Source organism: Lissotriton helveticus, chromosome 11 (assembly GCF_964261635.1).
Source record: "Lissotriton helveticus chromosome 11, aLisHel1.1, whole genome shotgun sequence".
Classification (NCBI taxonomy): domain Eukaryota; kingdom Metazoa; phylum Chordata; class Amphibia; order Caudata; family Salamandridae; genus Lissotriton; species Lissotriton helveticus.
The window spans coordinates 820,688,968-820,703,685 of NC_136072.1; positions in this window are offsets into that span (position 1 = coordinate 820,688,968).

Sequence of the window (14,718 nt, forward strand, 5' to 3'; positions counted from 1 at the left end):
GTTCAGTTCTGAAAAATTATTGTCTTGAGGTGAGTATTTTCTTATTATAAGCATTTCTGGCCTGGCGGATACGTTTTAGATGGGCTGCTGATGGGTGTTGTTTCCAGTTTCGTTCAGTCTGTCGAAGGGATCTCCTCTTCTTGTAGAGGGATCCGCTGAACCAGGGATTCCTGTCCTTGATCTGCGTTCCTTATAATTTCAGTGGTGCCAGGTCATGGAGAATGTCGGATATGGGAGTAGGTCGGTCTCACAACGCGCTGCTAGTTTCCCCTGATCGAGATTCTTGGTGTCTCTAACCCATCGTTTGGGAATGACGGGTTGAAGTGTCCATGCCTTGTGAGAGCTGGGCAGGAGTCAGGTGATGGCATGTTGGTCTGACCAATCACATGGGTCAATAGAAATAATTATGACCGCTAATTCCTTAGCAATGATCCATTCTAGGGTGGCGCCTTTCGAGTGAGTAGGGAGAGAACAGGCTTGGGTATGGGCTTGGTCGGCCAAGAAGTCTCTGTTGGCATTGACCTGAGGGTCCTTGGGATCATATTCCAGTGTAAGTTGAAGTCGCCAAAGAAAATGTCATTAGAGTTTGGAGAAACCTTGGCTGTGATGATTTCCATGAGGAGGTCCGTAAAGGTGTCATTCTTGCCCGGGGTGGTGGTAAAATATGTGAAGTTTGCACAGTTGAGAGGTGTTGTTGGAGACGGAGAGTGCAAAGTGTTCGCAGGAGTCTGTAGGGTCTACCGGCAGTTCCATAACCAGGAGGTTAAAGCGGTAGATGCAGGCAATGCCACCCTCTTTTTTCTTTGAGTGCCTGTCCATCCTTACGATGCTGTAATTGGGTGAGATGAAGAGGTCTAGGTAGGGCGAAGAGGATTCCTTGAGCCAAGATTCCGTCAGGATCGCTAAGTACGATTTATGTCTCAGGATGAGGTCGGCGACATCAGATGCATGCTTTACTGCTGATCAGCTGTTTATTAGGAGGCCGGTTAGGGAAGGGTAGGAGTGAGTGTCAGGGGTAGAAGCGGAGATGAGCAATCTAGCTAGGTTGCTATTGACCACCCCTCTGACACGGAGGGTGGCAGATCTGTTGGGGTTGGTTCTTCCGACAGGATTGAGGAGAATGGGGTTGTTAAGGTAGACTCGTAGCTAGTGAGGTCAGCCACTTCTTCTGTGAGGTCTGGCGGGTTAAGTGTGCCAGGGGTGGGTTTGTAGGTATGAGGGAGAGCAATGATTTCCTCCTTCGAAAGGTGGCAGAGTTGCTGGGGGGGGGTCAAGTGTCTCGGGGATAGTGTGTCATGCCTGCCTAGCATCCGCGGAAAGTACAGATGACTTATCGAGACCAATGCAAGATCGACTCGAGGAACTGCGCATGCGCGATGGAATCGGGCCGGAACATAAGCTCGTTTCCCTAGGCGTCTAACGCTTTGCGCTCTAGTTTCTTTGTTGGTTACGACGTCACTTCCGCTTTGCCGCGTTCCGTATTCTGCCTAAGTTTGGTGGCGGACGCTTGTTTCTGACTTTGGGGCTCAGCTCTCCTTTGCTGTGCTGGTGTCTTCCTTATTTTTGATTCCTGGCGTGGGGTCGCATTAGCGGACTTTTTTCTGAACGCCCGGATATTCAGAGCAGCCATTCTATGATCTATTGCTTCCGACGATGATCCCTTAGTTATCCCTGGCATCTCCGATCATTGCAAGCCGAGGGTTTCTCGGTAATCGCTCCATAAAGGCTGTACGGAGTTTCCCTGCCTCAGTTACCATATAGACCCACGTGTTCTGTTAACGTGGGTGCTATTACTTATTACTCTCGTCTAGTGCCGGCTGTCTTACCCGGGGGTCACTGTGATGTTATACACCCTGCTACTTGCGGACTCGTCGTTGGGCCGGACTATGGTCCCGCCGAACGGCCGGTAGTTGCAGGAGTAGGGGAGTGTGATGTTGCATGGCTTTGTGGGATTTGTGGTCCGCCTGGCGAGTTTTCTTTATTCCCTTTTTTTAACCTTATTATTTGCATTCTCTGGACTTCCCGGATGCTGGCATTTATCACAGTGCAAGGACAAGAAAACCTGGTAAAGCGCTTGTAGCGCACTATATTTACATCGTGTTTTTGTTGAATACTATTTGGGTGTTTATATATGTATTCATTATCCTACAGATAATCATTGCTGTGATTCCAACCTTGTACCAAATCAGTCCATTAGCTGAGAAGTGAATTCGATTAGGTAAGAAAGAGACTCATACCTGAAGATAGGAACACATTAAGGTCATACCTGAAGTAACAAGAACCTATTCCTCAATGTAGGTCATATCGAATTCCATAAGGGTTTAAGAATCCATATACAGTTCCCGAAGAGATCCTAGTTATTTTCCTTGACACACCTGTAGGCTCTCAGGTAATTGTTGGTCTATGTAATACCATTGAGGGGGTTGATAGGTGGATTGATGGTTGTTGTATTAACCCCTTATTCCTTGTAGCTTCATCATCAGACAGAAGCAGAAGAGAGCAGTGTCCGAAGAGTCCAGTGTTTTGTCTCCCCCTACTTTCCTTGTTTTGTTCCCTCCTTTCCTTCCATATCACCCCTGTGTCCTAGTGCTTGATAGGCACAGGTGGTGTAGGGAGGAAGGGTTGGGATTATCATCGGCTCCTGGCACTCCTGCGGAAACCAAGACCGGATCCTTACATAGTGGTAGTGGGTGAAGGAATGGCTTGGCAGTGAGGATGAGGGTCGCGTTCTGCGAGAGCCGGAGATTCTAGAAGGAAAGTTCAGTGATGTGAAGGAGGTGCTTTAGGTACAGGATGGATTTAAGGATTCTTAGGGTTAATTCAGTGGCTCTGCGGTGGAGATTATCAATATCTCTAAGAGAGGTAGCTTCAGGCAGGCAGGGGGCCAGTTGCAAGAGAGCAATTCTGATAGGGTATGCTGGTGACCTGGGGGTGAGACGTGGCAGGCCAAGGGCCGGTTTCAGGTGAGCGGTTCGGTCAGAGTGTGGGGGGCTAGGTCGATCGTCCCTAAGAGAGGGAATACCTTGCGGGCAGGGGACCGAAAGGTTTGGAGCGATTCTGTCGGACTGGGTTGGCCCCTTAGTGTTGAGGTTAAATAGACCATAGTCTGGGCCCTATTGGACGTTTCCAAGGTAGTGCTGTGGGCACTAGTAGGCGTTTCAATAGCTCGGAGTGCGGGAGGATTACGCAGGCAGGAGCTTGGAGTTTGGGGGCGCTTCTGATAAGTGAAAGTTGCAGGTCCAGTACTTCAGCTGCCATTTGCAGAACGACGGTGAAAGAGGTATTTTCCTCAGTGGCATGTCCAGGTGGTGAAACAAGGCCTGTATCTGAAACAGTATCCCGACCGCTGGAGTCTTGCAGTTCTTTACATCAATGTTCTTAGACACATTGTGGGACAAAATCATCTTCCTCATCAACACTGTCCCTGTCAGTGGTGAAAAGATAGTACAAAGTCTTGGCCCTACTAAGTTGTACGGGCAAAGTATTAGAATCTGAGCGATTGCCCTCTGGCAACCAGGCGTGGTCGAGTTGGACAGCACAATGGTATGTAAATCCTCCTCCAATGTCAGCAGTGCTGGCAATGGGATCAATCCAGAGGGGACTGGCATAATGGGTTGCGCTGGAACTGAAGCCGGAGCCAAAGCCCGATGCAGGTTCAATGGGCACAGATGTTACCGAAGGTGGGCCCACCGGCTGAAGCCTAACTGAGACCCTTGGGGATTCTTGGGGCCTAAAGGCGCTCCAGCTGGAACTGGTACACTGCAAATAATGCACAGTAAGTATTCCCTAAAGGCCTCCACTTGCTGACACGTTGCCAGTGGACACAGAAATTCTCGGTGCATTGGGACTAGACTCTGAATCTGCTCTGATGGACATCGGGAGCAACATTGGCAGGCACCTTGATGCCTTTGTGCCTTCTCTGGAGAGCGAGAGTTGCAGGAAGTGGCAGATTCCTCCTTCAATTTCTTATGCTTCTTTCTGGACTTACCCAGACTTCCACTGAGATGATGATCAACGGGGAAATGGGACCATCCTTTTGATCAGTTCTGGCATGGAGCCTTCTGATGTTTGGCGACATACAACTCCATCTTGCTGTCCCATATGGCCTTCATATTATTCTGAGCGCAGTTGTAGCAGACGTTGGAGCAGTGCACCAACTCCAGGAACCCTAAGCCTACTTCATGAGGGTCTGTATGAGACATCTGTTTGCGAGAGTACCTACACAGCTTCAACCCTGCTGTTTTAGGGGGTAACATTTTCCCTTGCACACTGTAGGAATTAAAAATAAGTCTGTTGGTGCAGAAAAAACACCTGATTAAAAAGACTTTTATGTGACGCCAACTATCGGTACATAGGAGTCCTGGTATAAAGTTTCCAGATCCACTCTGATGCATGGGCAATATACTTAAGGTGAGGAATCTGCGATTGGAATAATCTGTCCCAGATGGCTCCAACCAGGGAAACTTGATATTGGAAGCGGTGCTAGAATGTACTGGAGTGTTTTCCATCCCCCTACCCCAACCAGTATTTCTCATACAGCTTGGTCCCAGGTTCTTCAGATCAATCGATCCCTAAGTGGTTGAAGTTACTCAGATGATGTTCAATGCTATCTTTGAAGTTCTCCGTTTGTCGGCCCTCTGGTGCTAAAGTTCTCAATTAATGTGCAGTAGTAAAGGAGCAGTCAAAACTCATCTAGAACCCAATGGCATAAAAAATAAAAACAATCTAAGGAGGAATCGGTCGTAGTGCATTCTGGTATTCAAGGGAAGTATCATGAGTCACCTCTAAACTAAAACTCTTCCTTCCATTAAAGGCGACTCACTCCATTTAGTGGCCATCACATGTATGCTGGTTTGCTAGAGTTAGCAGATCATCACGTCAATGATAGCCTGTTAATACAGTATTCTTTTTAAATGCAGCCTGTTTTTCTCTAAAAGTAATAGTGCTGCATTTAAAAAATGTTTACTTTTCTAAGTCTGAGTGTTGGCAGTGGCCCCCTGGACCTCTGCCTTTTCGCCAAATGTTTAACACTTGCAAAAGGGAAGGTGTCCCAGAGGGACCCCTTCCATTTTGTGTATGGCTTATTACCCAAACTCAGTAATGTTTCAATGTTTTGCAACCGGATTTTGGTTGCAGAACATCAATGCATGTCATACCTATTCGGTATTTGGAAGGGATGCATACAACACGCCCCTTCGAAATACTAAATTGGCATTGGGTCCCAATTCCAGTTTGGGAATTGGTGTAAGTTTATAGAAAAATGGGAATAGTACATTTAAAAAAGCATCAGAGTTTTTACTATCATAAAAATGCTTTCTTTGTACATCTGGTCTTATATTAAAAAAGTGGCTGATGCTATAAAAACCTAGAGATTGCTCCAGTTCCTGAACCTCTTCTTGAACTGGATTTGTAGGAGAGCATGGTCATTCAAGCAACATATCGGTTTCAGGCAATTGCACACTTACAACCAAAGACTTCAAAATTGCAGCCTAAAGAATTACTAAAGGGGTTGAGAGAGAATGATTATGTTACTTACCGAGTAAGCATCTGTTCTTGACATGTAGAGCTGTAGATATATATGCTGTGCAAACTCCTGCCATCTAGTGTTGGGTCCGGTTGTTTGCAAGTTGTTTTTCTTCGAAGAAGCGTTTCCAGTCACAAGGAAAGGGAACTCCTCCTTTCATTGATAAATTGCATGGGCATCAACTCAATTGTTAGATTGTTTTCCAGCTTAAGGGTTAGAATTGAGTAAGTGAGTGTAGTAAAGAGATGTCCATGCGTATATAATGCAAATAAGGAGAACTATAACAACCACAGGTGACCGGGGAGGTGGGAGGGCGCATCTGAATCTACAGCTCTACATACCAAGAACAGATGCTTACTGGGTAAGTAACATAATCTTTCGATGGATGTGTGCTGTAGATACACATGCTTTGCATAGACTATATAGCAGTATTCTCCCAAAGCGGTGGCTAACCAGTAGATGTTGCAGTTGTCTGAAAGAGTGTCTTTAGCACAGCTTGCCCTACATGGGCTTGTTGGCATGCTAATACACCCACACAATAGTGTTTGGTATATGTGTGTAGAGTAGACCATGTAGCTGCCTTACAAACATCAGCTATAGGAATGTTATCTTAAAAGGCCACAGATGCCCCTATTTTGCGAGTGTAAGGTGCTCTAGGGGGTATAGATAAAGTCCTTTTAGCCATTGAATAGCAAGTTTGAATGCATTTAATAATCCATCTTGAAATGCCAGATTTAGAGATAGGCTTGCCCTTGTGAGGTGGTGCAAATGAGACAAACAGTTGCTTTGTTTTACGAAAATCTTTGGTCCTATCAATATAATACAATAATGCTGATCTGACATCAAGCGTGTGAATAGCTTGTTCTGCTACAGAATCAGGTTGAGGGAAGAACACAGGTAACTTAACTGATTCGTTAACATCAAAAGCAGAAACTACTTTAGGGATACATTTTGAGTTGGTGCGAAGAACTAACCTATCTTTGTGAAGATGAAAGAAGGGTTCTTCTAAGGTTAATGCTTGATGCTCACCAACTCTCCTTAATGGAGTGATTGCAATGAGGAAGGCAATCTTCGATGAAAGGAACTGTAAAGGAAAATTATGTATCGGTTTAAAAGGTGGATCCATGAGTCTTGTAACTACAATGTTGAGATTCCATACTGGTGCCGAAGGTATTCTGGGTGGAATTACTCTTTTTAAGCCTTCCATAAATGGTTGATTCACAGGGACTTTGAACAAAGATAAATGTGGTCTGTTTTGCTAAGAGGCAGCTATTGCAATCAAATAGATGTGGAAGCTAAATTATATTGCTGTAGATGCAGAAGGTAATAAACAATGTTTTGACCAGAAGCATCCAAATGATTCATGTTGGTATTACAATAAATAACAAATCGTTTCCATTTTGCTGCATTACAAGTTCTGGTAGTGGGCTTTCTTGTTTATTTTAGAATAGTTATACAGTTTGGTGGCAATTTTCAGTAACAAATTCCATGATTTCAGGAGCTAAATCGCTAACTTGAGCTCCTTGGGATTTGGGTATCGGATTTCTCCATGGTTCTGACTGAGAAGGCTGGAATTAAGGTGTAGCCTCTGCTGTGTTATTTTATGTTATGTTAAGATAGCTTGTAGAGCACACAGCTGCCCCAGCAACAGGGCATCCCGGCGCTGAGCAACAATAAAACCTCTACTGCCAAAAATCCCACCCAGAGAGAGATAGGGGGGCAGGGCAGGCAGAAGGATACATGAGGGAGACTTACTGCGGAAACAAATGGGTCTTTATCGTGTCAAGTAATTATCCATGCTCCAGATGTAAGACGGAAGGTCATTCCAGAGCTTGGAAGCCAGAACACAAAACGAGCGGCCGCCAGCACGGGCCTTCTTCACACGTGCTATAGAAACTAAGTGTTTGCCAGCAGAGCGCAGATGATGCAGGAGACTGTAAAACGAAAGCAGGCCAGATATTATACCAGAGGTGGGAGATTTCAAGATCTTAAACGCGAAGCAAAGAGATTTAAATTCCACCCGTCTCTCCACTGGTAACCAATTTAGCCACCGAATAGTGCTAGAGGTGGGACAACGACTGGGCATGGCAAAAAAGCGTTTTTGCAGCGACATTCTGGACCCTCTCAAGTCTTCATGTCTGGGTCTTATTGACCCCAAGGTAGAGCACACTGGCATAGTCCAGTATGGAAAGAACAGATGCTTGCACAATGGTCTGCTGGATGGAGGGATCAAAGAAACCCAGCATGGGTCTCAGGAAACGTAGAATGCCAAGACATGTCGCCGCCACCCTCTTAGTTTGAATTTGAAAGCTCAGTGCTGAGTCAACCCAAACACCCACGTTTTCCACCACCTTTTTTGGGAGGAGGGCCACCAATGCCCGCTCCACAGCTCATGATCCTTCCCGACCAGCAAGACCTCGGTCTTGCTGGTGTTGAGCTGTAGGCAATTGGCAGTCAGCCACTCTGCTACATCCGCTAAGCCACTTTGGAACTTGGCCACATCGTCCTGACAGTCATTGGAGAGGGCGTCTACAAGCTGAGTGTCGTCAGCAGATGACACAATCGTCAGCCCTCTCCTTTTGGCTAGTAAAGCCAGCGGCAGAACATACAAGTTGAAAAATGTAGGACTTAGCGCACAGCCCTGAGGTACCCCCTGTTTGATGGGATACATCCTAGATGAAAAAGGGGGAGCGAGACTTGGAAAAACCTATCTGAGAGAAAAGAGGAGAGCCAGGTCAGGGCGGCGCCCGCGATACCAACCTACTTCAGCCTTTGAATCAGGTTCTGATGCGAGACCGTATCAAAAGCGGCACTGAGATCCAATAGGATCAGTGCCGAGGACCACCCCTCATCCAAAGCAGCTCTCAGATGTTCAGATATGGCAAAGAGGGCTGATTCAGTGCTGAGGTTGCGACGGAAGTCACACAGGATTCCAAGATGTGGTTTTCCTCCACGTAGTTGGAGAGAATCGAATTGACATGTGCCTCTGTAATTTTAGAAATCCAAGGCAGCAGGGAGATAGGACGGAAGTTCTCCAACTTAGTGGCTAGGTCCTCGCAATGCTCACCAGACTTGACTGTAGGTGCCTTGGGTCCCCGCGTTTTTCAGGGTAGGGATGATAGAAAAGACCTTCTTGGTGGGGTTCTGACTACTTCTAATCTCCTCCCAGCCCGTGCCGGTGCTTTCTGGACAGCCCTGTGATATTTTTTTTATAGCTGATTGGTAATTGCCTTTCAAGATAGTATCAAAGTCACGCCTCCACTCCCGTTTCAGCTGTTTATATGCTTTACGCATGGAAGAAAGGATGCCATTGTACCAAGGATTAGACTTGGTACTTCACCCCTTCGACCATTTGGTCGGGAACCAGAGCATCCAATAGGAGTTTAAGCCAGTTGGTAAAGGCATCACTGGCCAGATCAGGCTCGTCTGGCCAGAAAGGCAAACTAGATGAAAGGCAGGTGCACAGCTGATCAAAGTTTAATTTATGTCATGGGGCCAGCAAGAACTACTGAGAGTTCTAGAAGTGTGGTGCACAATGCTTGATGGGCCCATGTGGGAGCTATCAAAATCAGTGTGAGTGATGTTTGCATGAGCTTTCGAACCAGAAAGGGAAGGAGTGGGAGAGGCGGAAAAGCGTAGGCAAATATCTTTGACCAATTGATCCATAGGGCATTTCCTTTGGAGCGAGTGTGGGAACCTGGAGGCGAAGGTTGGGCATTTTGTGTTGTCTACTGTGGCAAACAGATCTATTTGTGGGGATCCCCATTTTTGAAAGTATGGAAGGAGAACTTGGGGATGAAGTTCCTACTCATGTATTTGCTTTCTAGTTTTGCTGAGGAGATCGGCAATTTGATTGTTGACTCATGGAATGTGTTCTGCCAGAAGATGAATTTTGTGATGAATTGCCCAGCTCCAGATGGTCTGAGAGAGGCGTGGCAGCTGGACAGTGCGTTCCCCCTTGTTTTTGTACATAGTACATGGCTATCATGTTGTCTTTGCAGGTTAGGACAACTTTGCCTATGAGATGCGACTGACAAGCTTTGAGTGCTAGAAATACTGATGTGGAGATGTTTGTGCTTGTTGTCCCAGAGACCTTGAATTGTGTAATTGTGGAGATGGGCACCCCAACCTGTGAGAGATGCATCTGCTGTTAGCACAATCTGTGGAACAGGGTCAATGAAAGGCTGCCCTTTTGATAAGTTTTGTGGGTTCCACCACTGCAGAGAGCGATGGGTGCATCTGTCTAACAACAGTAGATCTGTTAATGGACCCTGTGGCTGATTCCACTGACGTGCTAAGCATTCTTGCAAAGGACGCATGTGTAGTCCTGTATGAGGCTCTATTGCAGTGCATGAGGCCATCATTCCTAGCAGTTGCATAAAGGTTTTGGCTGGCAAGGTTTGATTGGCTTGAAACTGTGATAACAGAGTTTGAATATTGCAAATTCTGGCTGTACTGGGAGAGGCTAGAGCTGTGTGAGTGTTGAGAGTCACTACGACATAAGATTATATTAGTAAAGGCTGTAGATGAGACTTTTGCTTTTTGACGGTGATGCCCAATTGGTACAGCAGGTTTAACGTGATTTGTGTATTGTGATAAGCTCCTGGCAATAACCATGTTCGATAATATCTATCACCCATTTGTCGGATGTTATAGATCGCCAAATGTGGAAAAATTGTTGGAGTTTTTCCCCTACAAGTGTTATATAATCGGGGGGAGATGTGGGTAAGTCACCGTTTGTTGGGAGAAGGGGAGTTGCGTGCTGAGGAACCTCTACCCCTACCTTTGGAATTCTTCTATCTATACCCTCCTCTGTAAAAACCTCTAGAGGGATAAGATTGGTTGTTGCCTTTTTAAGAGGAAGCATTCGGGTCTGAGGATGTGGACTTGGATCCTCCTCTGTAAAAGGTGCGGAGAAAGGAACCTCTATTTGTTGGAGATTGCCACTTCTGTGTCCTTTTTTATTTTTTCCAAAGCCTGATCTACTTTAGGTCCAAACAAGTGTTGTTTATCAAAATGGGTGTTGAAAATGGACTGCTGAACCTCAGGTTTAAACCCAGAAATTCTGCGCCATGCTTGCCTTCTGAGGAGAATGCTGGTTTTATCCCCCTAGCCGCAGTGGCAGCAGCTCTAGAGCATATCTGATAGAAGAGTTAGAAATTAGTTCGCCCTCCTGAACTAAATCTTGTGCTTTATTTATTTGAAAAGTTTTATATAGCGCAAACAAGACCCATGCGGGTATCAGAGTGTTTTACACTATCAGGAGAGCAATAATCAAGAAAACATTTAAACATGGTAAAGGTACAAACGGTGTAGCAGAAAAATAACTAACAATATAGAGACATTGAGAATCTAAACCAGGAATCTGTATATTAATAAGAGTTTGACTGGGAGCAAGGCCCGAGAATGATCTGTTATAGATTTTTTTCTTTGTTGAAACGTGGTTTAAGCAGGAGTGGCAGCACTTCTGGTGGATCTGGCGCCTCCTGAAAGCTCAAGTTTGCTGGCGATAGAGGTTGGGGTGTTGAAATGTAGAGCTTTGTGTGTCATGCATGCAATTTTTAGTTGGATTCTTGCTTCGTAGGGGAGCCAGTTGAAGGATTTAAGGTCAGGGGAGATATGATTGAACCGTTTTGACCCCGTGATGAGCCTTGCCGCCGAGTTGAGTGAGGCCCTTAAGGGGGCTGTTGTGGCCCTAGGTAGGCCAATGAGAGTAGCATTTCTATAATCCAATCTGGGGATTATGAGTGCTTGCACTGCCAGTTTGAAGTCTGTTTCTGGGAGGAAAGGTTTTAGTTTACGTAGTATACTCAATTGTAAGTTTGGTGGTGGCACTGATGTGTTCCCACATATTAAGAGTTTTGTCCAGAGTTATACCTAGTGACATGGCTGATTCAATCATTTGCGGTGTGCAATTGAAAGCTGTTAAATGCTTCATCCAATCCTTTCTTGAGTGTATCCGGTTAGGTGGGGCGGTTAGGAGGAATTCCGTTTTTTACGTGTTGAGTTTGAGATGGTTGCATGCTAACCAATTTTAGGTTTAATTTTTTTTATTCATTTAAAGGACATGACAAGATGCAATGAGTTATACATAGCCCCATTTGGTGGCCGTAGGCATTGGCAGTGCTATATAGTGCATCAATAAAGAAACTAGAAACAACAACCCAACTTCCCTCCCCCCCCCACTCTCTGGCTCCCGTCCCCCTCTATTCCATCAGTCCAGAAAGAAGAAGCGCATGAAGGACGCAAGGCTTTTCAGTGTGTTGGAGGTTGGGCTGGGTCCTGCCGCAGCGCGTTGAGACGTAGCAGCTGCAGGTATTTGGGGCAAGTTAGCTTGCAGAATTCAGAGCATAGCAGGGTTACAAAAGGATGCCGCAGTTAAGCAAAGGTGGCCCCATCCCCCTGGAGTGAGAAGGAGATGTGTTCCATACCTAGCACATACCATAGCCTGTGCAAACACCCCTGTAGCGTGGGGACTCTTTTCCCATTTGCCTGCCCTTGCGGGACTTGAGGGGAAATGTGAGTCTATCGGGCAAACCCAGGATGACGTATGCCGGGAAGCGTAATATGGTAGTGTCGAAGTGTTTGTTGATCTCATCTAAAATTTGTTCCCAGTATTGCGCAAGAGTGGGACATTCCCATAGCAGGTGGATCAGTGTACCCTCCACCCCGCATCCCCATCCAGCAATCCGAGGAGCAGCTAGGGTCGCTCTTGTGCAGTCTGTGGGGGTGAGATACCAGTACGTAGTTATGTTAGTGGCAAATTCTATACTAGAAATATTGTGCGCGGAGTGTCTGGCCCTGTAAAAGATATCCCCCCATTCCTTCTGAGATTGTGTCCTCACCCAGTTCCATCTCAGATCTCTTCTGACCTGCAGATTTGGTCAGTTGTTACGGGGGCCGTAGCCTGCGATAAAGCTCCATAATAAGCAGTTTATTTGACTGCTTGGTGAATAGCCACTCCTCGTAGGAGTAAGCCTTTTCTCCACGCCTTAGCGTATCTGGGACTCCATTGCTGGTAGTGGTATCATTCGGTTTCGGACAGTGCAAAATCAGATCGGAAGTCTTCGAAAGACAGGGGGCTCTTGGCATTGAAAAAGTGACCTATTGATCTATGCCCCTCCCCGTCCCAAAGTCTAAAAGCTACCAGGCCAAGACCCAGGGTGAAATCAGGGTTATTGGTTATGGGGGTGAGCGGTGATGGGAAGGTAGTAAGGCCGCTGCATGTAGCTTTTGCGTCCCAAGCCTTTAGGGTGGCCCTTGTGATCAGCGAACCAAATAGCCCAGGGGTTCAAGAGGCATTGCGGAGGAAGGGAATCTTCCAGAGGGACTGGCCAGCCAATGCTCGCTCCATGAATAGCCAGTTTTTCTCAGATTCCTACTGAGACCACTCTAGCAAGGGTCGTAGCTGAGTGGCCTTATAGTAGTGATCTAGATTAGGGATCCCCTGACCGCCTCGCCAGGGTGTCTAAATCTCATGTCTTTACTTATTCTTGGTTTCTTATCTGTCCAAACAAGGGAAAGGAACTCACTTTGAAGCTTTTTCAGCATGCCTTGGGGGGAGAGTTCTATAGCAATGTCTGAAAAAGGTACAGGATTTTGGGAAGAACACTCATCTTAAGGGATGCCACCCGGCCCAAGTAGGAGAGGCCAAAAGGTTGCCAGCGGTGCAAGTCTTGTTGGATCTGCTTTAACAGTGAGAATAATTTAGGGAAACTGTTTTTTGAGTGGATACCATCAGTTTGATGCCTAGATAATGAATGGCTTTCTGATCCCAATGAATGGGGCAGGCCTGTTTAAGTACGCAATAGTAGGCAGCTATAAAGAGAACCCTTGGTCTTGCGATTTTGACACGTTGACTCGGAAGCCCAACGCGGGGGCCTCGAGCATAGCGATTACGTCAGCCGCGTACAAACTGATCCCCTATGATCCGTTGGTTTTCCCGCACCCTCTGTGCTAGCAGCTCCATGTATAGGGCGAACAACAATAGGGATAGAGGACAGCCCTGTCTAGTTCCTCTTGCTATCGGGAAGGGGTCTGACATAAAGCCATTTACTCGAACAGTAGCAGGGGGATGACTACAGCTGCTGAACACCCATCTGTGGAAGTGGCTCTCTACCACAAACTGCTCCAGGGTGGCCTCCAGGAAGGGCCAATGCACTCTGTCGTACACCTTTTCGGCATCGACAAGACAGCACCACTCGCTCCACTGACTGGCGATGAGCCTTATCCAGGAGGTGGAGCAGCCTCCTAGTGTTATCGCTGCATTGTCTGGTCACCACAAATGCGGCCTGGTCAGGATGTATTAGTCCCAGGATCAACGGCCCCAGTCTAGTCGCTAAGATCCCAGTGAATAACTTGAGATCGATGTTCAACAAAGATATGGGCCTGTAGGAGGCACAGCACCAACTGTCCTTGCCAGGCTTAGGGAGGACGACTACCGATGCTAAGAGCATTGTGGGCAGGATCTCAGAGGTGTCTCCGATTGCGTTAAAAAGGTGTCAGTATCAGAGCTAAGGTGGAGCAAAATGTTTTGTAAAAATTGGCGGAGAATCCATCCGGGCCAGGGAATTTGAGAAGCTTGAGCCGGGCTATAGCTGAGAAAACTTCCTTAACACGGATGGGGCTGTCGAGGGAGGAGGCCTGGTCCGGTGTTAAACAAGAGTGGGTTATACCTCCAAGATATTTAAGGGAATCCTGTGCTGGTATTTGCTGTGCAGGGTATAGTTCTGCATAAAAGTCTCAGAATGCACAAGATATGTCCACGTCTTGTGTATATTCAACGCCCTGGGTGTCGCAGACCTTTTGAACTGTCGCTGCCTGGTGCTGAGTCATTTGTGGGCCAACAGGCAGCTGCATCGGTCTCCCACCATATAGAACAGGTGCTTTAAGCGTAAGGCAGAGTATTCCGCCGTATCCAAGTTTAAGTTAGCTAGTTGGGTTCGTGCAGCTTCTAACTGTCTCCACACACAAGGAGCCTCAGTCCGTTTGTGTATTCCTTCTAATTCTAGAACCTGTTTGGAGAGCTCCTCCCTTTTCTCCCTAAGCATCTTATTGTCTGCTGAGGACGTGGCGATGAAGTCACCTCTCGCCACTAGTTTAAATGTTTCCCATAAGGATGTGTTCACAAAAAGAGGACAAAGTTCCTATACCAGGGTGCAAAAGTCACCCACGTATCTGAGTGCAAATAGTCA